Source organism: Scleropages formosus, chromosome 15, assembly GCF_900964775.1.
Source record: "Scleropages formosus chromosome 15, fSclFor1.1, whole genome shotgun sequence".
NCBI lineage: Eukaryota > Metazoa > Chordata > Actinopteri > Osteoglossiformes > Osteoglossidae > Scleropages > Scleropages formosus.
Window position 1 is genome coordinate 25630002 of NC_041820.1, and position 6783 is coordinate 25636784.

The window sequence follows — 6783 nt, forward strand, 5'->3', positions numbered from 1 at the left end:
TAAGGTTAACGTTAGTATCATTAGCATTAGGGTTAGGGTTACTAGGGCTCGCAGTTGTGTTACGGTTAACGTTAATGATAGAGGAATCATGCAGGTTAGGGTCAGGTTCAACTTTATGATTAGTAGTGTAAATGTTAGGGTTACTACGGTTACTAAGGTTCACATTAGACTTAGAGCTAGCATTAGGGTTAAAGTTAGAATTAGTAGCGTTTGCATTATGGTTAGGGTTAGAGTTGAGGTTAGGGTTAGGGTTAGTAGGGTTTGAATTAAGGTTCGGGTTAGCATTAAGCCTTTAGACCAAAAGATGGTGAGCAAGGTATTTACTCTAAAAAATCGTGCTAGTTACAATTATCTGGGAATATCAATGGGTAAATGAGTAGTGTGATGTTTTCAGTCACTTTAGACAAAAGCATTAGATAAATGGGTGCAGTGGCGCAGTGGGTTGGACCTTGTCCTGCTCTCTAGTGGGTCTGGGGTTCAAGTTCTGCTTGGGGTGTCTTGTGATGGATTGGTGTCCTGTCCTGGGTGTGTCCCCTCCTTCTCCAGCCTTATGTCCTGTGTTGCTGGGTTAGGCTCCCGCGACCCCGTATGGGACAAGTGGTTCAGATGGTGTGTGTGTGCATTAGATAAATGAATAAATGTAGATGTACAGGACTACACTGATCTTAACCAAAAGGCTGAGAAACGATAGAAATGAATGTAGATGTACTGAGAAGGTGGTGTTGTGCTAGGGGGCTATACCATTTGTTGGGTTACCTGACACAGCTGGAGAGTTGTGTTATGGCATTTGTACTTCAAGTTTGGCATATTTTAAGAAATTTTCCCAATTTTTTTCTTGCACTCTTTAAATCACAGCCACAACTTTCACTCTTAGCAAGGTCCTTTCTAGCAATGCTCACACACAAAATGCACATTGAAACAATGTATATCATGTAAAATCCATAACAGAAGTGTATGTGAGACAACTTGACTGTAGTACGGCAAGCCACAGACTGAGGTTTTGTACCACAGTGCACCTGGGTACCAGCATCTCCAACACAAGTACCACGGTGTACCAGGGTACCAGGATTCCCAATGCTTGTACCACAGTATACCAGAGCTCCAGCATTCCAGACGTGAGAACACGAGGCTGCTGAGATAAAATGCAAAGTGCATCTGGTCAAGGAAGAATGTTGGTGTTCTCCTATTCTTACACATACTAACACACATACAGTTTCATCATTCATCCTTTCACAGAAACAATTCTGCCTCATTCTCCATGATTACACCAAATCTGACTGAAATCCGGCTGGCGAATGTCTTTTCCCAAGTAATAAATTGCTTTAGGACCAGAATCCTCTGGCTCCTCATGTCAGAAATATTCAAAGATTTTCCATATTCAAAGGTATGAACATTTTCTGTTTTTTTTATTGTATTTTTTTCACGTTTCCACATCTAAACATTTGTTTTTCTGCATACCCTAGACATCCATGTCCAGTCATTACTCAAGCAGAGAAGGAAAGTGATACCAGATTCAGCTCATTTAGAGTGTTCACACCTCATTCTTGGTGTTGGTGCATGATTAATAAGATTACAAATGTTGCACATTTATAGGATAAATCAGTCAACAATCAGCATTAAAAATGGATTTATGGAGCTCGCAAATTTTTACAGTCATTTGAAATGTTTAATCGAAATGTAGCTCAGAGTTAATAGAAAGTCTTACACTCTATTTTATTTTTGCTGTATCCGAGACTTTTACAGAACCTAGTCAGCAAATAAATTGAAGTATGTGTCCATTTTGTCACTTTTATTGATTGTATAGATAATAAAGGAAACTGAAGAGGCAGCGAGGTGCTGAAAAAATGTTGCACAGGCATGTAATTGAAGGTTTATCATTGGTTCTTACATAGTCTGACCCAACTAAAACGAAGGACAGCTGTGTTATTAAGATTTTACTGTGTGGATTTACAGAGTTATGAAATCCAACAGTAAACTGGAGGCCTGCTGTAAACTGCCAAAGCCCTACATGTAAAAATGTTACTGCGTTTCCCACGGACACTGCCTGTAACAGAGTATGTCCATCACGAAGAGCGAATCTGAGCTCCTTCCACTTTTCACGACTTCTTGTGAGCTAGATTATATTACAAAACGACGGACTATGCTCCATGTTTTGCTTCATCGGATACAGCAAGTCTGCCAGTGTTACGTCACGTAGGGAGATCAGGAATGTAGATATTTTGGGAGTGTCGCGAAAGCGCGGCTATTTTCTGCGAGGTTTCCATCTTGAGGTCCATTACGGAGACGCGGCATCCCCATCGCTAGGCGACATCAAAATGGCGACTCCTGCATGTCGCAATCGGATTGCTTCCATGGCAACGTGAAGGTTCATGACCCCGGATATAAATGCAATTTGCCGCACAGGAAAATGGGAGTTGTAGGCTCGTGTCCGCAATACAGAACACGTCACGTTACAGTTAAATCGCGACCCTCAACGGGAGAAGCAGGAGGAAACTGAAGTGTATTGAACCTTGAAATACGTTTTCGCTTTGAAGCCCCCTTACCACTTACTGTAATTTACAGCCAGTTTAATAAACGCACCTATTTTCTAAAGCGCTTATTTAAACCACTAAATTTACGACGGATTATTAGCCACAGCAGCGAAAAACAAACGGACAGTCTAAAAAAGCTAGGGCAATAGAAGCTTTCATTTCTCTTAACCGCGTATATCCCACGCTTATAACTGTTGTTTAATTTATATGACATTTTCTAGGGCGCGTAAACATATGTGTGTGCGTCGTGAACGTATCTAATTACTGGTACGACCGAGTCCAAAAAGGTCGTGACAACAGTGCCATCTGGTGGTGCATTTGGTGCGGCGCCTCAGCGTTGATTTGCTTTTATCCCACAGCGCGCCTTATTTGTAAGGTCGCTACTCTTGCTGTCTAATGCTCACAAGCGCCGCGCGCATTCTCATTTCAGTTTGCGCTGGCATGTTACATTTTTTGTTCCTACTTATTTAATGTTACACCACTAACTTGCGTCTCTCTTATTCCTGCAATCTCTATATGGTGGAGCTGGGTGAATTGAATATTGGTTGTTGTGTTGGCGTTGCCATGGCAACATCTTGTGCCTGTCCCGCCCTCCCTGGGACATTTTGCCTTTCGCATACTGTTGTCATGCATGTTTTCACTCTATCGCTCACTGTCCAGAAGCACTTATCCTGAGGCACGGCGCAGAGGTCCGGAGCCTATGGCGGAAGCAGAAGGTGCTAGGCTGGGCAGGGTGCCACCCCAGGTGGGGCACCAGTCCATCGTAGGGACGCTCACCCTACGACCCTACATCCGCTCACCCTACACGCAGTTTAAAGCCACCAGTTCAGAGGAAAGCTGGGGGATGACCCCATGATGCACCCACACTATGCCCTGTGCCACTGTGCCTCATGTTTAAACGTGGGTTTGAATCTCGCTCCGTCTCCAGACGCTTCAGGAACGCAGTTATTGATCTTGGATGGATGGTGCAGGTCAGCTACCTTCCCAGAGGTACTACAGCAGGGCTTTCGTTTTACAGCTGAGAGTTCTTCACTTCTAAGCCTACTTGCATGTTTAGAGTGATAGAAAGATAAATATTTTGGTTATATTGATTAACAGTAACTGTATTAATCCCAAAGGGCATTGCCCCAGGTTACATTTATTCATTGAGCTGATGCTTTTCTCCAAAGCAGCTTGCAATTATTTACCCTTTTATACAGCTGGGCAGTTTTTTACTGCAGCAACTTTAAGGTAAGTGCCTTGCTCTGGGGTACTACAGGTGGAGGTGGGATTCAAACCTGTGAGCTTCAGGTCCAAAGACAGCAGCCCTAAACACTACAACAGCAAGTTAGCCCAGCAAACTGTACCGCAGTACCTGTCAGTTGATTACAAACTTCCGGACAAGAAGGAGGCAGAACGAGACCCCGGCCATCATCTTTTCGATCCGATGCCCATCAGCATGGGTAACCCCCAGGGCTGTGTTCTTTCACCTCTCCTCTTCTCTCTTTACACAAATGACTGCATAGAAATACACACACACACCGTCTGAAACCGCTTGTCCCAAGGGGGGTCGCAGCAATCCGGAGCCTAACCCAGCAACACAGGGCCCAAGATTGGAGGGGGACGAGACACACCCAGGATGGGACGCCAGCCCTTCACAAGGCACCCCCGGTGGGACTCGAACCCCTGACTCACCAGAGAGCAGGACCCGTCAAACTCTCCATCAACACAGTGGAGAAGCCGGTCAGCTTCAGCAGACAACCTCCTGCTTGGCCCCCTGGAAACCAATGGCCAGGCTGTATCTCTCAGAGTCGTTTCAGTTTCTGGGGACCACCATTACAGTCACATCCCTGCCACAGGCTCACTGTTGAGGGATCCCTCCAGGCCGTCTTCGGAGTGAACCCCTGGGTACTTGTACATCGCCACAATCTCCACTTTCTCTCCATGGATGGCCATCGAAAACATCCTGAGGTGTGTGAGGTGAACAAAAGGGTCTCTGAAACTGCTCCCCCAGCGCCTCTGTGCTGCTCATGTCCCATGATACAGTAGTCCAGGATACAGTGGATCTATCTACATGCATTGACCAAGAGCCCATTGTGTTGTATTGAAGGCACAGGAGAAGTTCCTGCCTTGCCCATGTGGGAAGAGGCTTTGTTCAGCAGGCAGATGACTGCAGCACCCACTCCTCCATGATCCTTCTAGGCAAACGAGACTGGGTCCCGTAGGGTCTTGATCAAAGTTTTAAAGTTTTGATCAAGATGTTTGCTTTGGAAGACCAGCCTTCCAAGGGTCTTCATGATATGTAAAGTCAGAGCACCTGGCTGGTAGTTAAGTAAAGCTGACAGTTGACCTTCCTCAGCAACTGGAACCAAGCAGGATATTTCCCACTTCACTGGAACCCTTTTCAGGCTCAGGCTCGGGTTGAACATACGCTGTCAAGTAGATTCTCAGCACACATGTTCATCACGGTTGGACTGATGCCACTGGGCCCTGGAGCTTTGCCCTTGCCGAGTTTCCTTAGCAACTCCCTCACCTGCTGGGATGTGAAAGACCATCCAGGGTTAGAAATGGTAGAGAAGATTGATGGTGTTCGTAGCTTGGGTTGTTGATTCAGATGTTCAAGTGTTTGCCGAGGTTGGCATTCGGACTGCAGACCTTTCATCACCAGTCGAGGTGACATCATCAGATCATCAGATGTCACCTTGACTGGTGATGAAAAGTTTGCAGTCCGAATGCCAAGCTCGGCAAACACCTGAACATCTGAACCATCCAGGGTGGCTGGGTGGTAGTAGGAGGGCGATGACAGCAAAGAATAAAGTAGTGTTGATGTGCGAACCAGTATGTAGGGGGGTAGTCGTGGTATTGCTGACATGGTTGGTGTGAAGAGTTCCTCGTACTTGGATGGGAGGGAAGATGTGGGAGTACAGAATATCCAGAGGTCCGAATTGGTGGGCTGAAGAGATGAAGGGTGCCCTTTGTCAAACCCCTTGAGAACCTTGTTTAACTCTTTGGCCTCATTGTGGCCAATCTCCACTAAGCGGCCGTTGGAGTGCTTCTAGGCCAGTGATGTTCTTCAGAGCCCATGACATCTCCCACACATTCTCATTCCGTCTCTGCTTGTCTTCCGCCTTCTTCCTTGGCATCCCTGATCCTCCCCCTCAGCTCTCCTTGCACCACATTCACTTTCACACTGCCGCCTGCCTTGAAGGCTCACTTCTTCTCAGCTTTCAGGTGACTTGTGACCCATGGTTTGTTCCTAGGGAAACGGTATACGCTCCTGGAGAAGGTGACGACGTCCATTCAAAAGTGTGTTCATGTTACGTTTATTTATGAAAACATCACACACCCTTGTGTAGTACCGATCAACGTATGGGTCTGCTGCAGCTGGAAGACACTGTTTCTGAACAATGAATACGGGTCACATTTTGCGACTTCCTGACCGGAGACTTCCGAAGGTTGCGATGCGATGGGTGCCGCCAAAGGGAAAGCGCAAACAGGGTCGACCGCTAAAAACGCGGCGTTCCACCTTTCGAGAAGACCTCAAGACCATGAGCATGAAATAGACAGATGCTGAGATCATTGCTGCCAACACAGCCCATTGGAGAACACACACGCACACACTTTCAGAACCGCTTGTGCCATACGGGGTCGCGGGGGAACCGGAGCCTACCCGGTAACACAGGGCGTAAGGCTGGAGGGGGAGGGGACACACCCAGGACGGGACGCCAGTCCATCGCAAGGCACCCCAAGCGGGACTCGAACTCTAGACCCACCAGAGAGCAGGACTGTGGTCCAACCCACTGCTCCATCGCACCCCCCGCCATTGGAGAACACTCATTACCCAATATGTCAACCGACGTGGGAAGAACTAACAAACTTTGAATGTTGACAGTATTCAGCAGTTCTGAGTGAGAGCGGGAGGTCATTCCGCCAAGATCGGAACAGAACCAAAAGCCTTCGTGCCAAGCACCACCACCAAATGGGCAGAGGTGGAGGAGCACAGAGAGTGATGAGGTCTTGTAGGTATTGTGGAGCAGATCCGTTGATGGTTTTGTAACCAGGCCGTAACCAGCGTCTTGAGCTCCATGCGGTTGAAATGCCTGGCTTAATTTTTTTTACAAGTGCAGTTGGAGTTACCAACAGTTTCAAATAACTTTATTTGGGCTACACAGCTAGAAATGGGCAGCATGGTGGCACAGCAAGTAGCGCTGCTGTCTCACAGCACCTGAGTGGTGTGAGAGGACGTGGGTTCAATCCCGCTCAGTCTGTGTGG